This window comes from Arachis stenosperma, chromosome 9, assembly GCF_014773155.1.
Source record: "Arachis stenosperma cultivar V10309 chromosome 9, arast.V10309.gnm1.PFL2, whole genome shotgun sequence".
NCBI lineage: Eukaryota > Viridiplantae > Streptophyta > Magnoliopsida > Fabales > Fabaceae > Arachis > Arachis stenosperma.
The window spans coordinates 136,943,520-136,965,630 of record NC_080385.1 but is presented as its reverse complement, the minus strand read 5'-3'; the positions used below and the strand labels follow the sequence as shown (position 1 = coordinate 136,965,630).

Below are 22,111 nucleotides of genomic sequence, written 5' to 3'. Positions count from 1 at the left end.
ATTCAGTTCAAGTTACTTGTTGAATTTTAATTTTTGCACTCTGTTACTTGCTTTCTTTCTTTATGCCTTTAAATTCAAGCAACTAACTCACTGACTCACTAACTATTTGAATTAATTCCTCAACTGCTCTAACCATACTCTTCCATTAACCAAGAGTATTTCACTTGTTTGTTGCCTGTGCTGTGTTCTTGTATGACAGGTAGGAGAGGAGAGACATCAACTCATCCATATACTGAACCAGAGAGGACCCTTCATAAACTTAGAAGGGAAGCAAGAGAGAAGAGAGTACTGGAAGAAGAAGAATCTGAAGGAGAATCTGAGGACAATTTTGAGGAAGCTCTAGATCTCAACATGGATAGAGAAGTTCACAACCATGAGAGAGCTGATGGAAACAATGCCATTCCCGAGAGGAGGGTTCTTGGTTCATACATAAACCCAACCTCTGGGAATTGTGGTAGCAGCATTCAGAAACCACCCATTCAGGCCAACAATTTTGAACTCAAATCACAGCTAATATCACTGGTGGAGAATCATTGTTCATTTGGTGGGAGTGCTAATGAAGATCCAAACCAACATCTCACAAAATTCCTGAGAATTTGCGACACTGTGAAGTCCAATGGAGTCCAGGAAGATGCCTATAAATTGCTCTTGTTCCCATTTTCACTTAGGGACAAGGCAGCTAAGTGGCTGGAATCATTCCCAAGGGGGAGCCTAACAACCTGGGATGAGGTGGAAAGCAAGTTTCTGGCACGTTTCTACCCCCCACAAAAGGTCAATAGGCTTCGATCTGAGGTTCAGACTTTTAGACAACAAGATGGTGAAACTCTCTACGAGGCATGGGAGAGGTTCAAGGATTTGACAAGGAAATGCTCACCAGACATGTTCCATGACTGGGTGCAATTGCATATTTTCTATGATGGACTTTCTTATGAATCAAGGAAGGCTGTAGACCATTCATCAGGAGGTTCATTGAACAGGAAAAAGACTGTGGAAGAAGCCATTGAAGTGATTGAGACAGTGGCTGAGAATGAGTACTACTATGCTTCAGAGAGACACAAAACTAAGGGAGTCATGGAGCTGAACCATGTTGATACAATTCTAGCCCAAAACAAGGTGTTTGCCAAGCAACTAGCAGAGCTCACCAGGAAATTAGAAACAAATCAAGTGGTTGCAATACACACACAAGATCAAGAGGAGGTAAGCAATGAAGGAGGTGATTGGGAAGAAGCCAATTATGTAGGAAATCAACAAAGGCAACCATATGATCCACATTCCAACACTTACAACCCAGGCTGGAAAAACCACCCAAACTTTGGGTGGGAAAACCAGCAAACCCAACCACAAAACCACAAACCTTACAACCCCAACCAACATAACAATTCCACATACCAAAACTCCAACCAAAGATCATACCAAGCCACACAAAACACTTACTCCCAACCACCATATCATGGCCAAAATAATCAACCTGCCCAACCTAATCCGAACCAACAATTTCAAGATCAATTAAATAGGATAGAAGGAATGCTTGCAACCATGGGTCAGGACATAAGTGAGTTGAAAAGCTTTAGGGATGACGTGAGATCTACCTTAAGGAACCATGGTGAAAAACTCAAGAGGATGGAGTCTCGAGTAGGAGAGCTATCTCAACAGGCCCCCAAGTCAACTGCAGTATTCCCTAGTGACACAGAAAAGAATCCTAAAGGGGAACAAAAGGCAGTGAGATGGGAAGAATGCAAGGCCATCACCATATTGAAGGAGGTCTCAGAAGAAGAAGGAATCAGACCGTCAGAACAGGAGCCAAAAATCTTGAAGGAAGGTGTGGAAGAAGCTAAGCAGGAAAGTGAAACTGAGCAAGCCAAGGAACTGCAAAATAAAGGCATGCTGGAAACATACCAACTAAAAGCACCATTTCCTCAGAGGTTAGGAGGAGGTGAAAAAGGGAAAACATATTCAAGGTTTTTAGAGACATTTAAGTCTCTCCATATCAATATTCCGTTCCTTGAGATTCTCCAGCAGATGCCTACACATATCAAGTATTTGAAGGAATTGCTGAGCAAGAAAAGAGTTTTGAAGGGAGGACAAACTGTAATAATGAACAAAGAATGCAGTGCCCTCATCAAGAAGGACATAGTCTCTAAGAAAACAGACCCAGGAAGTTTTCATATCCCCTGCATCATAGGGGAAACAAAAATTGATAGAGGATTCTGTGATCTAGGAGCTAGCATAAATGTGATGCCTCTGACACTTATGAAGAGGCTACAACTGAATGAGGTGAGATCCACTGATGTAATCATACAACTGGCTGACAAAACTCAGAAGCAAGCTGAAGGGGTAGTTGAGAATGTGCTGGTGAAAGTGGGAAATTATTTCTTCCCCACAGACTTTGTCATTTTGGACATGGAGGAAAGCTACTTACACCCTATCATTCTGGGAAGGCCATTTCTAGCCACTGCTAGAGCGCTCATAGATGTAGAACAAGGAGAGCTAATTTTGAGAATACATGATGAACAGCTCATTTTCCATATTTTCAAACCTGCATCTGAGCCTGAACCAGAACCTGAAAAGCCTAAGGATGATAGTAGCCATCTGTGTTTGGAGGAAAGCAACCCAGCAGCTGAAACTCTGAAACAGTCCTTGGAAGGCAAACAAGAATTGCAAGAGTTAAAGCCACAAGAATCAATAGAAACAGATCAGAAGGATCCTCCTGGCATAAAGGTCAATGAAGAAATCCTCAAGAGAGAGGGAAGAATTGTAAAGAAATTGCCAGGAAGAGTGGAAGAAACAATGAAAAAAGCTGGATTCTAGACAAAGCTCATAAGAAAAGACAAAGGAAGTACAAGTGGTCAAAGAGAGACAAGAAGCAAGAAGAAACAGGACCCCAAGAATCAAGAAGAACCAAGCAACAAATGAGAGGTGGTCTTGTTCCTTAATAATCAAATAATAGTTTGTGAATTGTCTTTATGAGCTTTCTTTCATTTTAAGTCATTTAAGTTTTATGTGAAATTTCTAGTATGTTTGTCTGTTTACTGCTTTGAATAAAGTGAATGCCTAGATGTTTGGATATAACTTCACCTTCTTAAACAAATGCTTGCCATGCTTGTTCTGTTTCCAAAAAAATAAAAGAAAAGTTTGAACAAAAGTAACTTGGCTCAATTAGTGACAAATCAAGTAGAATTAAGTGGTGGTATGCATGCTTGATTGTTTAGTCAGATCACTGGAAATTGAGTGTAGAATTATCATTTTTGTGTAGAAGTTTGAATACTGTCTATGGATCTTGATGAATAAATGTCTTTGGCCATGAAAAAGAAAGAAGAAGAAGAAGAAGAAAAAGCCACTGAAAAAGGGCAACCAAAAAAAAGCAAAAAAATTGAGAAAATAAGCTAGGCACCAATGGTTTGAACTTCTGAGACAAATGCCTGTGGTGTTTATGTATTAAGGATATGCTTGGATGAATAGGTTCTGAGGAGTGTTTCAACACTTGGTAACTTGGGTTAACTAACCCGGGATTATCAACCAAAAGTCCATTATCAAGAGCAACCTAAATACAAAACATTTAGTCACACAAAGAGGTGCTGGGCATCAATGTCTCAAGAAGAAATGTGAACTAAAATGCCTGTAGTGGATATGTGTAGTGCACTGATAAGAAAAAGAAAATGCCAAAGGCTTGTGCAACACATGACACTGAGCAAACAAGGAGCAAAGGAGCTCTAAGAAAAAGAAAACAAAGAAGGGAAAAGTGCCAAGGACATAAGAATAACAAGAGGCCATAGCAGTGTTTGATGGATGCAATGAAAAAGTGATAATCTTACCTGATCAGAATGAAAAAGTGATGCTGCAACTTTCTGCATAAAACCCTTCTGATGAACTTCAAATGCTTGCTAATATAGCCAATGTAATTGCTTTCTGTTTCATACTTTCTTCTCAAGTAACTCAGGACTTGCTTAGGGACAAGCAAGTATTAAGTTTGGTGTTGTGATGCCAAGGCATCTTAGGCTAGTTTCACTAGCATTTTTCTGTTAGTTTTAGTTGTTTTATGCATTTTCTTGAGCTTAAAGTAACCAAGAATGGTTAAATGAATAACAAAGCAATGAACCATCCAAACAGTATGATTTTGATGCAAATTTCATGAGTTTTTAGTTATATTACTTGAATGATATGAATGAAAGATTTCTCATGAAATTTTGCAAGACTTTGATGCAGTTGTTTGGATGATTTCAGGGAAGAAGAGGCTAGGCAAGGAAGCAACAAAATCAATAAAGGAAGCTTGAATATCACATGTGGAGTTTAAGCTCCAGTTTAAGCTTAAACTGGAGCTTAAACGCCAAAATCATGAAAGCTGAGGAAAGGGCTGAAAGTGGCGTTTAACCTCCAGTTTAACCTTAAACTGGAAGTTAAACGCCAGAATTGAAAGCACCAGGGAGCCATTTCCACGTTTAAGCTCCAGTTTAACCTTAAACTGGAGCTTAAACGTGTTCGACCATTCTCCTCCAGGGTTGCGTTTTGCATTTCCACGTTTAAGCTCCAGTTTAAGCTTAAACTGGAGCTTAAACGTGTTCGACCTTTACCCTCCAGGATGGCTTTCCTCCATTTCCACGTTTAAGCTTCAGTTTAACCTTAAACTGAAGCTTAAACGTGTTCGACAATTCCACACTCCAGGGTTGCCTTCTTCCATTCCACGTTTAAGCTTCAGTTTAACCTTAAACTGAAGCTTAAACGTGTTCGACTTATATCACCTCCAGGAGTGTCCAACGTTTAAGTTGCAGTTTAAGCTTAAACTGCAACTTAAACGCCACTAATTGAAAAGGTTTCTGGGCCAAAGATATTGCAGTTTAAGTTAGCATTTGAGCACAAGCATTAACTTAAACGTACTCTGGTATGAAACCCAATTGAATATCATGGTTTATGGGATTGGGCCTGAAGAATTGATGAGTCTGGAATTTCAATTTGTTGAGTCATGTGTCATTACTTGATTATCACTAAGTTAGCTCAATGAATGTTACAGAATTGGATCAGCAGCCTTATCAGGATTATGGATCATAAACCCAAAGCAAAAGGAAATCAGGGAAAAGCCTCAAAGCCCAAGAAACACAACAGAAGCTCAATTTCGAAAGTGTATAAATAGGATAGAATTTAAGTTTGAGAACAATTGGGGAACTTGGGGATCATTTTTCTAGTTTTCATACTTTTTGTAATTGAATTCAGAGCTATGACTCACTAAACCCCCTTTCATTGGGTTAGGGAGCTCTATTGTAATTCAATGAATCAATAAGAGTTTTTATCTTCTTCTTCAATCTTTTCTCTTGAATTTTGTTAGAAAGCTTCTCGATCTAATTCCATTGGTTAGTTGTCTTGGGAAAGAAACTATCCATAATTGGAATCCTTCGGAACCTTGGGAAAGGAATGGAGGATTCATGCTAGAGAAGCTTTCTCACAGTGAATTGAATTGGGGTTTGGATGGATATTGTGACATGTAATCCTACCAAATTGTGGTTCATGAAACTGTGTGGTATAATCAGTGATCGAGCATCATCTCTTCTTATGAACATTTAAACCAAGGGATTGGGAATTTGTTTGTTTTTAGAGAGAATTGGTGAGCCAAGGGATTGGGATCCAATCATATAAGATTGCCAAGCAAAATTCAATGAATGCATTGGTTGAGGAAGGGATAAAAATGTTTTGATTCGGAGATCTCAATATCTCCTGAAACCCAATGAATTCCCCATTTCTGATCTACCACTTTCTCTTTACATTCTGCAATTAAATTCATGCAATCACCCCGATCCCCTTTTAATTTCAGCAATTTAGCTTCTCGCTCTTTAATTCATGCAATTTAAGATTCCGCAATTTCAATTTCTTGCCATTTACGTTTCCCGCCAATTTTACATTCCGCAATTCTCATCTAAATCTTGATTCCGCTCAACTAGAACACACTTCTAATCCGAATTGCTCACTCAACCAATCCTTGTGGGATTCGACCTCACTCTATTGTGAGTTTTTACTTGACGATAACCGGTACACTTGCCGGAAGGAATTTTGCCGATCGTGCAATTTCCTAAAATCGTGGCTATCAAGTTTATGGCTATCAGTGAGCGCCAAGAGAAATGGTGTGGTCTCTACAGCTAAATCAGATATACTCGACAAGGTTGTCCAAACCTGCCGACGGAGGAGGCTTAGTTTATAGTCTCTACTTTGTAGGTGTTTGTTGTGGTTGTTGTTTGCGTCTTTTATGTTCTTGTGTGATTCATGTCATGATTCACTTTATCATATTTTCAGTAAGCATATTTTGTACTTGAATTTTATGTGATTTAAGTTATCCATGATGACGGCATTTATGTTGGACTTGAATTCTAAAGCTTAAAATACAATACAATACCAAAATGTAACATAAATAGTGATCCAAAATACAACATGGATAATGTATCAAGATACATCAATGGTAACATATAGAATAGGAAAAACATATAGAATAAGAAAATACAAAAATAGTAACGATGTCATCGGTGGTGATCACCCGGGAAATACAGCCGATGTTCGGTGCCACATGGCAGAGGCTGTGCCTGTCGCTAAGGTCTGCTAAGACGTGGGTCTATAGGAGGATGTGGCTGATACTGAGGCTGGTAAGTTAGAGCAACAGGTGGTACAGGCATTGGAGAATAGGCCATAATCCACCGAAGGCGGTGTCGCATACTGAGCACTGAGTCAGATGTGTGTGCCGTATGAAGTGCCAGGGCCCAGAGAATAGTATGGGACCCAAACAGTGGTGGACAAAGGGGCAAACAGATTCTGCTGTGGCTGACCCATTCTCTGCTCCCTAATTGTGCGGAATCGCTCCGTAATGTGCTGCATGGTGGGATGGTCGGTGGTATTGGTGTGCGAAATTGTGATCACTACTTTTCACAACTCAATTAATCCCTAGTAATGGCCCCAAGAACTTGGTGCTCACTACCATGGCATAAACACAACTTTGCACAACTAACCAGCAAGTGCACTGGGTCGTCCAAGTAATAAACCTTACGCGAGTAAGGGTCGATCCCACGGAGATTGTTGGTACGAAGCAAGCTATGGTCACCTTGTAAATCTTAGTCAGGCAGACTCAAATGGGTAGAGATGATATATGAATAAAACATAAAGATAAAGATAGAGATACTTATGTATATCATTGGTGAGAGCTTCAGATAAGCGTATGAAGATGCCTTCCCTTCCGTCTCTCTGCTTTCCTACTGTCTTCATCCAATCCTTCTTACTCCTTTCCATGGCAAGCTTATGCAAGGGTTTCACCGTTGTCAGTGGCTACCTCCCATCCTCTCATTAGAAATGTTCAACGCACCCTGTCACGGCATGGCTATCCATCTGTCGGTTCTCAATCAGGCCGGAATAGAATCCATTGATTCTTTTGCGTCTGTCACTAACGCCCCGCCTTCAGGAGTTTGAAGCACGTCACAGTCATTCAATCATTGAATCCTACTCAGAATACCACAGACAAGGTTAGACCTTCCGGATTCTCTTGAATGCCGCCATCAGTTCTTGCCTATACCACGAAGACTCTGATCTCACGGAATGGCTGGCTCGTTTGTCAGGCGAGCACTCGGTTGTCAGGCGATCAACCATGCATCGTGTATCAGGAATCCAAGAGATAAACACTAGGGCCTTGTTTGCTTGTAGAACAGAAGTGGTTGTCAGTCACTTTGTTCATAAGTGAGAATGATGATGAGTGTCACGGATCATCACATTCATCAAGTTGAAGAACAAGTGATATCTTGGACAAAGAACAAGCGGAATTGAATAGAAGAACAATAGTAATTGCATTAATACTCGAGGTACAGCAGAGCTCCACACCTTAATCTATGGTGTGTAGAAACTCCACCGTTGAAAATACATAAGAACAAGGTCTAGGCATGGCCGTGAGGCCAGCCCCCAAATGATCTAAGAACTAGATGTCCAAAGATGATCTAGAGATCTAAAGTGATCAAAAGATTTTAAAATACAATAGTAAAAGGTCCTATATATAGAGAACTAGTAGCCTAAGGTGTACAAAGATGAGTAAATGACATAAAAATCCACTTCCGGGCCCACTTGGTGTGTGCTTGGGCTGAGCAATGAAGCATTTTCGTGTAGAGACTCTTCTTGGAGTTAAACGCCAGCTTTTGTGCCAGTTTGGGCGTTTAACTCCCATTTTGGTGCCAGTTCCGGCGTTTAACGCTGGAAATTCTGAGGGTGACTTTGAACGCCGATCTGGGCCATCAAATCTTGGGCAAAGTATGGACTATCATATATTGCTGGAAAGCCCAGGATGTCTACTTTCCAACGCCGTTGAGAGCGCGCCAATTGGGCTTCTGTAGCTCTAGAAAATCCACTTCGAGTGCAGGGAGGTCAGAATCCAACAGCATCTGCAGTCCTTTTTAGTCTCTGAATCAGATTTTTGCTCGGGTCCCTCAATTTCAACCAGAAAATACCTGAAATCACAGAAAAACACACAAACTCATAGTAAAGTCCAGAAAAGTGAATTTCAACTAAAAACTAATAAAAATATACTAAAAACTCAACTAAATATACTAAAAACATACTAAAAACAATGCCAAAAAGCGTACAAATTATCCGCTCATCACAACACCAAACTTAAATTGTTGCTTGTCCCCAAGCAACTGAAAATCAAATAAGATAAAAAGAAGAGAATATACTATAGATTCCAAATTATCAATGAAACTTAGCTCCAAATTAGATGAGCGGGACTAGTAGCTTTTTGCCTCCGAACAGTTTTGGCATCTCACTTTATCCTTTGAAATTCAGAATGATTGGCTTCTTTAGGAACTCAGAATCCAGATAGTCTTATTGATTCTCCTAGTTAAGTATGATGATTCTTGAACACAGCTACTTATTGAGTCTTGGCCGTGGCCCAAAGCACTCTGTCTTCCAGTATTACCACTGGATACATACATGCCACAGACACATAATTGGGTGAACCTTTTCAGATTGTGACTCAGCTTTGCTAGAGTCCCCAATTAGAGGTGTCCAGGGTTCTTAAGTACACTCTTTTTGCCTTGGTTTACAACTTTATTATTTTTTTTCTTTCTTTTTCTTTTTCTCTTTTTTTTTTCGTTTTTCTCCTTCTCTTTTTTTTTTGTATTCACTGCTTTTTCCTGCTTCAAGAATCATTTTAATGATTTTTCAGATCCTCAGTAACATGTCTCCTTTTTCATCATTCTTTCAAGAGCCAACAATTTTAACATTCATGAACAACAAATTCAAAAGACATATGCACTGTTTAAGCATACATTCAGAAAACAAAAAGTATTGTCACCACATCAAACTAATTAAGCTAGTTTTAAAGATGAATTTGAAATCCTGTACTTCTTGTTCTTTTGTGATAAAAACAGTTTTCATTTAAGAAAGGTGATGGATTCATAGGACATTCATAACTTTAAGGCATAGACACTAAGACACTAATGATCATAAGACACAAACATAGATAAACATAAGCATGAAAATTTCGAAAAACAGGAAAATAAAGAACAAGGAGATTAAAGAACGGGTCCACCTTAGTGATGGCGGCTTGTTCTTCCTCTTGAAGGTCTTATGGAGTGCTTGAGCTCCTCAATGTCTCTTCCTTGTCTTTGTTGCTCCTCTCTCATGATTCTTTGATCCTTTCTAATTTCATGGAGAAGGATGGAATGTTCTTGGTGCTCCACCCTTAGTTGTCCCATGTTGGAACTCAATTCTCCTAGGGGGTGTTGATTTGCTCCCAGTAGTTTTGTGGAGGAAAGTGCATCCCTTGAGGTATCTCAAGGATTTCATGATGAGTGGGGTCTCTTGTTTGCTCCATCCTTTTCTTAGTGATGAGCTTGAGGTCATGCCTTCTCAGTTGAACCGGCTTCCCTCTTGAGTTTCTCTTCCATTGAGCGCCCTCTTCACAAATGTTTATGAGGACTTGGTCCAACCTTTGATCAAAGTTGACCCTTCTTCATGTCCACAACTTCATAGAAGTGGTCTTGATGCACCCTTGAGATGAATCTCTCCATCTCCCATGACTCGGAGGTGAAAACTTTTGCCTTTCCTTTCCTCTTTCTAGAGGTTTTTCCGGCCTTGGATGCCATAAATGGTTATGGAAAAACAAAAAGCAATGCTTTTACCACACCAAACTTAAAAGGTTTGCTCGTCCTCGAGCAAAAGAAGAAAGAAGAGAGTAGAAGAAGAAGAAATGAGGAAGAAGGGAATGGCTTTGTGTTCGGCCAAAGAGGGGGAGAAGTGGTGTTTAGGTTGTGTGAAAATGAAGGGGTGAAGAAGGGTTTATATAGGAGAGGGGGGCTCATGGTTCGGTCATGTATGGGTGGGTTTGGGAGGGAAAGTGGTTTGAATTTGAATGGTGAGGTAGGTGGGGTTTTATGAAGGATGGATGTGAGTGGTGAAGAGAAAGATGAGATTTGATAGGTGAAGGGTTTTTGGGGAAGAGGTATTGAGGTGATTGGTGAATGGGTGAAGAAGAGAGAGAGTGGTGGGGTTGGTGGGGATCCTGTGGGGTCCACAGATCCTGAGGTGTCAAGGAAAAGTCATCCCTGCACCAAATGGCATGCAAAATCTCGTTTTGAGCCAATTCAGGTGTTAAACGCCGGGCTGGTGCCCATTTCTGGCATTTAACGCCAGGTTCTTGCTCTTTCCTGGCGTTTAACGCCAGTCTGGTGCCCCTTTCTGGCGTTAAACGCCCAGAATGGTGCCAGACTGGGCGTTAAACGCCCAACTGCTAGCCTCACTGGCGTTTAAACGCCAGCAAGTTTTCCTCCAGGGTGTGCTATTTTTCTTCCTGTTTTTCATTTTGTTTTTGCTTTTTCAATTGATTTTGTGGCTTCTTATGATCATCAACCTACAAAAAACATAAAATAACAAAGGAAAATAGATAAAATATAATCATTGGGTTGCCTCCCAACAAGCGCTTCTTTAATGTCAGTAGCTTGACAGAGGGCTCTCATGGAGCCTCACAGATACTCAGAGCAATGTTGGAACCTCCCAACACCAAACTTAGAGTTTGAATGTGGGGGTTCAACACCAAACTTAGAGTTTGGTTGTGGCCTCCCAACACCAAACTTAGAGTTTGACTGTGGGGGCTCTGTTTGACTCTGATTTAAGAGAAGCTCTTCATGCTTCTTCTCCATGGTGACAGAGGGATACCCTTGAGCCTTAAACACAAAGGATTCTTCATTCACTTGAATGATCAGTTCACCTCCATCAACATCAATCACAGCCTTTGCTGTGGCTAGGAAGGGTCTGCCAAGGATGATGGTTTCATCTATGCACTTCCCAGTCTCTAGGACTATGAAATCAGCAGGGATGTAATGGTCTTCAATCTTCACCAAAACATCCTCTACAAGTCCATGAGCTTGTTTTCTTGAATTGTCTGCCATCTCTAGTGAGATTCTTGCAGCTTGTACCTCAAAGATCCCTAGCTTCTCCATTACAGAGAGAGGCATGAGGTTTACACTTGACCCTAAGTCACACAGAGCCTTCTTGAAGGTCATGGTGCCTATGGTACAAGGTATGGAAAACTTCCCAGGATCTTGTCTCTTTTGAGGTAATTTCTGCCTAGACAAGTCATCCAGTTCTTTGGTGAGCAAAGGGGGTTCATCCTCTCAAGTCTCATTTCCAAATAACTTGTCATTTAGCTTTATGATTGCTCCAAGGTATTTAGCAACTTGCTCTTCAGTGACATACTCATCCTATTCAGAGGAAGAATACTCATCAGAGCTCATGAAAGGCAGAAGTATGTCCAATGGAATCTCTATGGTCTCATTTTGAGCCTCAGATTCCCATGGTTCCTCATTGGGGAACTCAGTGGAGGTCAGTGCACGCCCATTGAGGTCTTCCTCAGTGGCGTTCACTTCCTCTCCTTCCTCTCCAAATTCGGCCATGTTTATGGCCTTGCACTCCCCTTTTGGATTTTCTTCTGTGTTGCTTGGAAGAGTACTTGGAGGGAGTTCAGTAACTTTCTTGCTCAGCTGTCCCACTTGTGCCTCCAAATTCCTAATGGAGGACCTTGTTTCAGTCATGAAACTTTGAGTGGTTTTGATTAGATCAGAGACCATGGTTGCTAAGTCAGAGGGGTTCTGCTTAGAATTCTCTGTCTGTTGCTGAGAAGATGATGGAAAAGGCTTGCCATTGCTAAACCTGTTTCTTCCACCATTATTGTTGTTGAAACCTTGTTGAGGTCTCTCTTGATTCTTCCATGAGAAATTTGGATGATTTCTCCATGAAGAATTATAGGTGTTTCCATAGGGTTCTCCTAGGTAATTCACCACTTCCATTGAAGGGTTCTCAGGATCATAAGCTTCTTCTTCAGATGAAGCATCCTTAGTACTGCTTGGTGCATTTTGCATTCTAGACAGACTTTGAAAAATCAAATTGACTTGTTGAGTCAATATCTTATTCTGAGCCAATATGGCATTCAAAGTGTCAATCTCAAGAACTCCTTTCTTCTGACTTGTCCCATTGTTCACAGGATTCCTTTCAGAAGTGTACATGAATTGGTTATTTGCAACCATTTCAATTAGCTCTTGAGCCTCTGTAGGCGTCTTCTTCAGATGAAGAGATCCTCCAGCAGAGCTATCCAAAGACATCTTGGATAGTTCAGAGAGACCATCATAGAAAATACCTATGATGCTCCATTCAGAAAGCATGTCAGAAGGACATTTTCTGATCAATTGTTTGTATCTTTCCCAAGCTTCATAGAGGGATTCTCCATCCTTCTGTCTGAAGGTTTGGACTTCCACTCTAAGCTTACTCAATTTTTGAGGTGGAAAGAACTTTGCCAAGAAGGCATTGACTAGCTTTTCCCAAGAGTCCAGGCTTTCTTTAGGTTGTGAGTCCAGCCATGTCCTAGCTCTGTCTCTTATAGCAAAAGGGAATAGCATTAGTCTGTAGACCTCAGGGTCAACCCCATTAGTCTTGACAGTGTCACAGATTTGCAAGAATTCAGCTAAGAACTGATGAGGATCTTCCAATGGAAGTCCATGGAACTTGCAATTCTGTTGCATTAGAGAAACTAATTGAGGCTTAAGCTCAAAGTTGTTTGCTCCAATGGCAGGGATAGAGATGCTTCTCCCATAGAAGTCAGGAGTAGGTGCAGTAAAGTCACCCAGCACCTTCCTTGCATTATTTGCATTGTTGTTGTTTTCGGCTGCCATGTCTTCTTCTTCTTTGAAGAATTCGGTTATGTTCTCTACAGAGAGTTGTGCCTTAGCTTCTCTTAGCTTTCGCTTCAAGGTCCTTTCAGGTTCAGGGTCAGCTTCAACAAGAATGCCTTTGTCTTTGTTCCTGCTCATATGAAGGAGAAGAGAACAAGAAAATATGGAATCCTCTATGTCACAGTATAGAGATTCCTTGAGGTGTCAGAAGAACAGAAAAATAGAAGGCAGAAGTAGAGAATTCGAACTTAATCAGACAGAGTTCGAATTGTGCATTGAGGAAGAGTGGTACTCCATAAATAGAAGGATGTGAGAAGAGGGGAAGAAATTTCGAAAATTCAATTAAAAAGATTTTAAAAACATTTTGAAAAACTTTAATTGATTTTCGAAAACCAAGGGTGGGAAAGAAATCAAGTGATTTTTGAAAAAGAATTTGAAATTAGGAATTAAAAAGATTTGATTGAAAACTTATTTTGAAAAAGATGTGATTAAAAAGATATGATTGAAAAGTTATGGTTTTAAAAAGATGTGATTGAGAAGATATGATTTGAAAAACAATTTTAAAAAGATTTGATTTTAAAAATTAATGACTTGCCTAACAAGAAAAGATATGATTCAAACATTAAACCTTTCTCAACAGAAAAGGCAACAAACTTGAGATGTTCAATCAAATCATTAATTGTTAGTAAGTATCTTTGAAAAAGGAAAGAAATTGATTTTGAAAAAGATTTGATTGAAAAGATTTGATTTGAAAAAGATTTGATTTTGAAAACTTTGAAAACTTGAAAAAAAATTGATTTGAAAACAAAATCTTCCCTCTTGTGCCATCCTGGCGTTAAACGCCCAGAATGGTGCACATTCTGGCGTTTAACGCCCAATGCACTACCTTTTTGGGCGTTAAACGCCCAACCAGGTACCCTGGCTGGCGTTTAAACGCCAGTTTGTCCTTCTTCACTGGGCGTTTTGAACGCCCAACTTTTTCTGTGTAATTCCTCTGCTGCATGTTCTGAATCTTCAGTTCCCTGTACTATTGACTTGAAAATAGAACTAAGATCAAATAAACAATGCATGCAAGACACCAAACTTAAATTTAGACACTAGACTCAAGCAAGAAACATAAAATATTTTTGGTTTTTATGATTTTGAAATTTTTTTGTGCTTTTTCGAAAATTATATGAAAAAAAAAACAAAGGTTTTAGAATTCTTAATTAGAATTCCAGGAATCATTGCAATGCTAGTCTAAGACTCCGGTCCAGGAATTAGACATGGCTTCACAGCCAGCCAAGCTTTCAAAGAAAGCTTCGGTCCAAAACACTAGACATGGCCAATGGCCAGCCAAGCCTCAGCAGATCATTGCTCCAATAGCAAGTTTGATAGAAATCAACAAGCTATTGTGATGATCAGTTGAAACCTCGGTCCAATAAGATTAGACATGGCTTCTCAGCCAGCCAGATTTCGACAGATCATCATGAAACTCTAGAATTCATTCTTGAGAACTCTGAAGAAAAATACCTAATCTAAGCAACAAGATGAACCGTCAGTTGTCCATACACAAAACAATCCCCGGCAACGGCGCCAAAAACTTGGTGTGCGAAATTGTGATCACTACTTTTCACAACTCAATTAATTCCTAGTAATGGCCCCAAGAACTTGGTGCTCACTACCATGGCATAAACACAACTTTGCACAACTAACCAGCAAGTGCACTGGGTCGTCCAAGTAATAAACCTTACGCGAGTAAAGGTCGATCCCACGGAGATTGTTGGTACGAAGCAAGCTATGGTCACCTTGTAAATCTTAGTCAGGCAGACTCAAATGGGTAGAGATGATATATGAATAAAACATAAAGATAAAGATAGAGATACTTATGTATATCATTGGTGAGAGCTTCAGATAAGCGTATGATGATGCCTTCCCTTCCGTCTCTCTGCTTTCCTACTGTCTTCATCCAATCCTTCTTACTCCTTTCCATGGCAAGCTTATGCAAGGGTTTCACCGTTGTCAGTGGCTACCTCCCATCCTCTCATTGGAAATGTTCAACGCACCCTGTCACGGCACGGCTATCCATCTGTCGGTTCTCAATCAGGCCGGAATAGAATCCATTGATTTTTTTGCATCTGTCACTAACGCCCCGCCTTCAGGAGTTTGAAGCACGTCACAGTCATTCAATCATTGAATCCTACTCAGAATACCACAGACAAGGTTAGACCTTCCGGATTCTCTTGAATGCCGCCATTAGTTCTTGCCTATACCACGAAGACTCTGATCTCACGGAATGGCTGGCTCGTTTGTCAGGCGAGCACTCGGTTGTCAGGCGATCAACCATGCATCGTGTATCAGGAATCCAAGAGATAAACACTAGGGCCTTGTTTGCTTGTAGAACAGAAGTGGTTGTCAGTCACTTTGTTCATAAGTGAGAATGATGATGAGTGTCACGGATCATCACATTCATCAAGTTGAAGAACAAGTGATATCTTGGACAAAGAACAAGCGGAATTGAATAGAAGAACAATAGTAATTGCATTAATACTCGAGGTACAGCAGAGCTCCACACCTTAATCTATGGTGTGTAGAAACTCCACCGTTGAAAATACATAAGAACAAGGTCTAGGCATGGCCGTGAGGCCAGCCCCCAAATGATCTAAGAACTAGATGTCCAAAGATGATCTAGAGATCTAAAGTGATCAAAATATTTTAAAATACAATAGTAAAAGGTCCTATATATAGAGAACTAGTAGCCTAAGGTGTACAAAGATGAGTAAATGACATAAAAATCCACTTCCGGGCCCACTTGGTGTGTGCTTGGGCTGAGCAATGAAGCATTTTCGTGTAGAGACTCTTCTTGGAGTTAAACGCCAGCTTTTGTGCCAGTTTGGGCGTTTAACTCCCATTTTGGTGCCAGTTCCGGCGTTTAACGCTGGAAATTCTGAGGGTGATTTTGAACGCCGGTCTGGGCCATCAAATCTTGGGTAAAGTATGAACTATCATATATTTCTAGAAAGCCCAGGATGTCTACTTTCCAACGCCGTTGAGAGCGCGCCAATTGGGCTTCTGTAGCTCCAGAAAATCTACTTCGAGTGCAGGAAGGTCAGAATCCAACAGCATCTGCAGTCCTTTTCAGTCTCTGAATCAGATTTTTGCTCGGGTCCCTCAATTTCAGCCAGAAAATACCTGAAATCACAGAAAAACACACAAACTCATAGTAAAGTCCAGAAAAGTGAATTTTAACTAAAAACTAATAAAAATATACTAAAAACTCAACTAAATATACTAAAAACAATGCCAAAAAGCATACAAATTATCCACTCATCAGGTATAAATATGGAAAGCCTCCTCTAAATCTATCTCATCCACCATTGATGCCTATTGACGATTGCTGAATGCACCAAGGTCATGCCAACCTGGGGGGCAACATTCCAATCATCCCGAACTGTCGCTTAGCTTGACCCTGAAGGCGGATGTGGTGGTGGAGGTGGAGAAGGGGGTGTTAGTGGTGGTGGAGGAGGCGTTGAGTCACCCTGGTCATCTGGGATATCACCGTACTCCTCTTGTCGATGATACTTTGCCTCCTCCTCGGATTCCACGTCCAGGCACTCCCTGCGAGGCCTAACCTTGTCCCTCTGGCATCCTGTAGTTCTTCTGCGCTCTCTGACACCCTTTTTTCTCCTGGTAGGCCTGCGGGTACCCGGCCGAATCTCCCTGGCCTGCTGACCACGGTCAGGGACATCCCTAGGAAGGTCTAAGACGTCCCTCGGCTGGCTGGCAGAAGGCTGCACGTCTCCCGATAACTCGAACAGTATAGGGTCATCAAGCACATCCTGTCCCTACAAGTGTCTAATGTAAGACTCAGAATTTTTGAAAAATTTTATTATGAGTCAATTTCAATTTATTTATTCATTAATGACTTTAATTTCAAAAATTATTTTATTAAAGCTAATTAAGTCAAATTTTGATAATTAAATTAGAATTTTCATCTATTTTTACAATTATTGGATAATTTCTATATTTAAATTATAAAGTTTAATAATTGTAAAATAATAAGAATTTTATATGATTTAATTTAAATAATTGAGATATGGAGTTTAATACTTTTATTTATATGAACAAAGAAAATTAATTATATTATCTTATATTTTAAATTAGATTACTTGATTGAAAGCCAATTAGTAAATTGATAAATAATAGTATTCCTAAAGTAATTTTAAGGATTAAATTAGGTTTCTAATTAATGCCCTATCCCCTAATTTTATTAAGATTACCCTTATACCTAATTGAAACCCTAACCTTAACTAAACCTACCCCCCTACACACACACCACGGCCCCTTTTTCCCTTTCCCTCTCACGTAAAAACGTGACACACAACAGCAGAGAAGGAGAGCTACGAACCAGAACAGAGAGGAAGGGAGGGAGCCGCGCCACCATCGCACTCTGTCGTGCCTAGCTCGTCACCGCATCTTGCTGCTGCCGTAGTCTTCGCGCAAACCAGAGGGAGAGAGAGACAAAGGAGAGTGTTGTGCGAGAGAGGAGAAGAAGCTGCCGTCGCATCCCGTTCTGTCGTCAGCATCGTGGAGGTCCACGTCGCCATCGTTAGACTCGTGCCACCCAGCACATTGAGCAAGAATGCATGAGGAGAGAGAAAGAGAGTCACAGAGAAGGATTGAGCCCGTCACTACCGTGCCTCCATCGCCGTTGATTTGCCACTGCTGCTCTTGTTAGAGGTCGTCACCGTCGCCAGAAAAGGGGAGAGCAAGTGAGAGTGATGAAGGAGAAGGGGTTTCCACCGCTGCCGGAGCTCCTCGCTGTAAGTTTCTCCATTGGGAGATACCATCGGAGTTGCTGCTGGTTTGTTCATGGTTCCTTTTTTGTGTAGGTTGCGTTCTGGTTATTCCATATCACGTTTAGAGTTGTGGTTGTGGTTGCTGAAGTGGTTTGGAGATGTGGTTGTGGCTGCCGCTGTTAACGGTTGAGAGAAAACAAAGTTTGTGCATAGTTAAGTCGCGATCGAGGTAGGGGCGCTTTTCTTAAACTTATTTTACTTTCAAGAATTGTTACAACTCGATATTAATGCAAAAAATGTATTTTTATGCTTATGTAAGTCTTATGGATCGAATCAAATTATTTTGGATGAATAAAATTGTTTGCTCGATTGAGTTATTAATTGGTTGAGGTGGCTGGAAATTTGTGAGTCTTAATTGATTACGTGGAAGTTGGTTTAAATGGTGATTTACTGGATTGGTTATTTGAATTCTGGATTTCGTTCATTTTCTTGAGTTGAGTCTCTGTTGTTGTGATAATGGTTTATTGGGAGTGATTTAAATGTTTGAGAGATATTTGATTTGGTTTGGTTAGGACCCTTGAAGGATGGTAAAGTCCAAATTTCAGAGGAGATGCTGCCAAAATTTTTATTAAAATTGATGATTTGGTTTGAAATGTTATTTAGAAAAGTTTAGATTCAAGAATTATATTATTTGATTTCAATTTATTAAGAAAAGAAATGAATGATGTTTTGAGTTTGAATTGTTAAGAATTATATTTTGAGTTCGATTTAATATGGAAAGACTTATGCTTTTAGTTTGATTACAGAATTATATTTTGAGGAAATTTTTAGTGAATTTAAATTAATTGAATTGGATTGCCAAAGAAAAATGATTTTTGAGTCTTTTGGAAAATTTTTACACTTGAGAATGAAGTCGGAAGTGAGTTTTATGCAACTAATTTTGAATCTACGAGTTATGCTTTTGGGAATCTCAAATGAAATTAAAGAATGGATTGTTGAAGTTGATTTGAGACTTTTGATTTAGTGAAAAGGAGTTTTACGAAAGAGAAATTGATTTGAATTATTTTTTAAAAAGAGATTTTGATATTTAAGACATCTGGATAGTATGTAAGGATTGTAGTTCGTCCCACTTGTTCCGAATTAGTATTTGAGACATCTGGGCAGTACGCAAGGGTTGTGATTTGTCCCACTTGCTCTGCGTTAGTATCTGAGACACCTGGACAGTACGCAAGAAATGTGGTTTGTCCCACTTGCTCCGGATTAATGATTGAGACACCTAGGCAGTACACAAGCTCCGGGTTAATGATTGAGACACTTGGGTAGTACGCAAGTATTGTGATTTATCCCATTTGCTCCTGGTTAATGATTGAGACACCTGGGTAGTACGCAAGGATTGTGGTTTGTCCCATTTTTTCTGGGTTAGTATTTGAAACGTCTGGGTAGTACGCAAGGGTTGTGGTTTGTCCCACTTGCTTCGGGTTGAGTTTGTAAACACCTGCCTGGGTAGTATGCAAGGTCGTGACTCAGTCCCACTTGCTTCGGGTTAAAAGGGTAGTATTCAAAAGCTGTGACATAGTCCCACTTGCTCCGTGTGGTGATGTTCTATGTCTGGGTTAGCTACCAGATGTGTCGGATTCTGACAATGTAACTGACACGTGAGCTCATGACTAGGAAGATAGGTATGCATCATTGTATTTGTGTGTATTATTTTGGTATGGATATTGTATTTGGCTTGTCTTTTGAATACTCGTACCTATATGCTAATTGAACTAATTGCATTAACTATCCTCTTTATTTGTGTATTTCTTGTATTGCTTTGTCTGTGCTTGAACAACTGAGAGATCCCTCATGCTGCCGGTGGTAATGCTGAGAGTTGTTTCTGATGTGGTACTGGTTGTAATTGTTCTCTGGTTGTATTTTCCTTGTACCGTTTGATGCTAGTAATTGATTCTGTTTTGAGACTGAGTTTTTATGCCGTATTGGATTATGTTATAAGATATTATTTGAGTTTTGAAATTCTTATAACTAAAGAAGTAAACTTTAAATTTTGGATAATTAATTGTTAATGATTTGAATAGATTCATAAGACGAGCGATAATCACTGTAGTTGAAATTAATTCTTTATTTTATACGTATCTTCTTATGATAATTCGTAAAAAACCTCTACTGAGAACTAGCAAGGACGATGTTCTCACCTACTACAAATTTTTCTTTTCAGGATGGACGAAGAGTTTCAGGAGTTCCTTTTTACGCATCTGATTGTGGTGCATATATATATATATATATATATTATAGTTTTTTCTCGTCTTTATTATTATAATTTTGTAAGAGGGATAGGAGTTGTAATGATATGTATGCTTATACTATTTATAAGTTACTTGTATATGAAGTCTGGTATGTTTATATGTAAGTATATGTATATGAGGATTGTGATTAAATTTGATTATATATGTATGTTTGATTAAGAAAAAGTATCTTCTAGTTTTTCAAAGAAAACGGCGACGCGGTTTCGAGTCAAAGGCTCCTATTCTATTACTAAGCATATAGAAGTCATCATAATATTCTCACTATCAGAATGGCGCAGCCAAAAGTGTGACATTCTGACAATAAGGGTGTTACATCTAACACAGCAAGCCAGCTGATACCCATCGTAGTACTCCTGCGTCGGCCGATAGTATAATCACAGCTGAATGGATATCCAGTATCCCTCTTGAAATCGAGCCCTCCATTGATCGTACCACTCACAAAGTTTAGTAAGCCACCAGATGTCCTCGCCCCATCCTGTGGTAGTCAGGAAGTTGTCAACGTTGACCGGGTCCCTTGGCACTGGTTGTTGAAGTGGCGCTTCAGCCAGTCGGCATGGTAGAATTCAATTATGTTGAAGCTGACGAGAAGGACAATAGACATCCATAACCCCACTCCGCCTTTTCCTTTAGGCATGGCGGGCACATATCCTGTAGTGCAGGGTCATCGTACGGCATCCACAGGAACTACAATGGACGTAGTGAAATAATGATGAGTAACAAGTGCTAAAAAAAGTTTGAGTTATCTATGCAAGTTAAACCAAAGAAAAGGGTAACAAGCTTACCTCATCCCACAATAATTGATCCAACTCCTGACGCTATCCCAATACTTTTTGCTTGTGCTGGTCCCTACTCTGTTATTTCATGTCGATCAACTTGTAGACATTTACAAGAAATACCACGATTCAGTTAATTGCACATCATATTGAATTACAAAAACGAAGAATAGTAAAACCAAACTGAATAGTTACCTCGTAGCCATAGGGTACATTTAAACCTGTCGCTCAGGTGGATACCACTTAGGGAATCTCTGGTGTATCCAAGATACTAGCAGAGGAGTGCATCCTACAATGTCTGTGGTGGAGCAGTGTGCTGCAGAGCATATGAAATTGTACGTCCATGCTAACACCGCAGAACGACACCTCTGAAAGTCATCTAGTAGTGGGAGCCACTGGAGATGGACCTGAGTATTGGACTTATCAGTCATCAGGTACCCCCGATCATCAATAACATGAAGCACCTTACGTACTGTCGGAGGATAGCGGGATCGTCAGTATCGGGCATCTGTCGCACACGCTCCCGAAGCCATGTCAGCTTCAGGGAGAAAGACTCCTTCCTCTGCGCTCCCTGCTGCTGGACTGCAGGAGGTTTAGCACCGAGTAGCTACTCAACCAACTCCTAAGCCTAGGTCTCGTACCATGTATGGAAGTCACTAAAGCACCCACCCACAGGCTCTCCATTAGCACGTAGCCCGAGGTAGTACGCAACATCCTGCAGGGTGATAGTGCACTCACCCTACGGAAGGTAGAAGGTGTGGGTCTTTGGACGCCAACACTCCACAAATGCCGTGATTAAGGAGTTATCAAATACAAAATCCCTAAGTGGCAAAACATTACCGAAGCCAGCCTCCCTCGGGTAGGGGATAATGGTGTTCGTTGGTGAGAGTGTGTGACTCACTCACTTGAAAAGAAGTAGGCAAGGCCTCTGCTAAATAATAAAAAACCCAAATTAGGAATCTGTAAACTTATAACGCTATAAAAATTTCAAAGAAAAAATTTCTACCAATAGACATCTATATAACAAATTAATTTGAATTATAAGTAAACTATTTTAACAAATAACTACAAACATTTACATT

At 40.2% G+C, this 22,111-nt stretch overlaps 2 non-coding genes across 2 annotated transcripts; one reads left to right on the top strand and one right to left on the bottom strand.

Annotated features, from left to right (window-relative positions):
• Positions 1 to 777: 777 nt before the first annotated feature.
• Positions 778 to 881, bottom strand: LOC130952177 (small nucleolar RNA R71). The gene has a single exon (XR_009074358.1). It is a non-coding gene; the product is annotated as a small nucleolar RNA R71 (small nucleolar RNA).
• An 11,778-nt stretch (positions 882 to 12,659) lies between these two features.
• On the top strand, positions 12,660 to 12,767 carry LOC130953903 (small nucleolar RNA R71). Its single transcript, XR_009076064.1, has one exon. It is a non-coding gene; the product is annotated as a small nucleolar RNA R71 (small nucleolar RNA).
• The last annotated feature ends 9,344 nt before the right edge of the window (positions 12,768 to 22,111 follow it).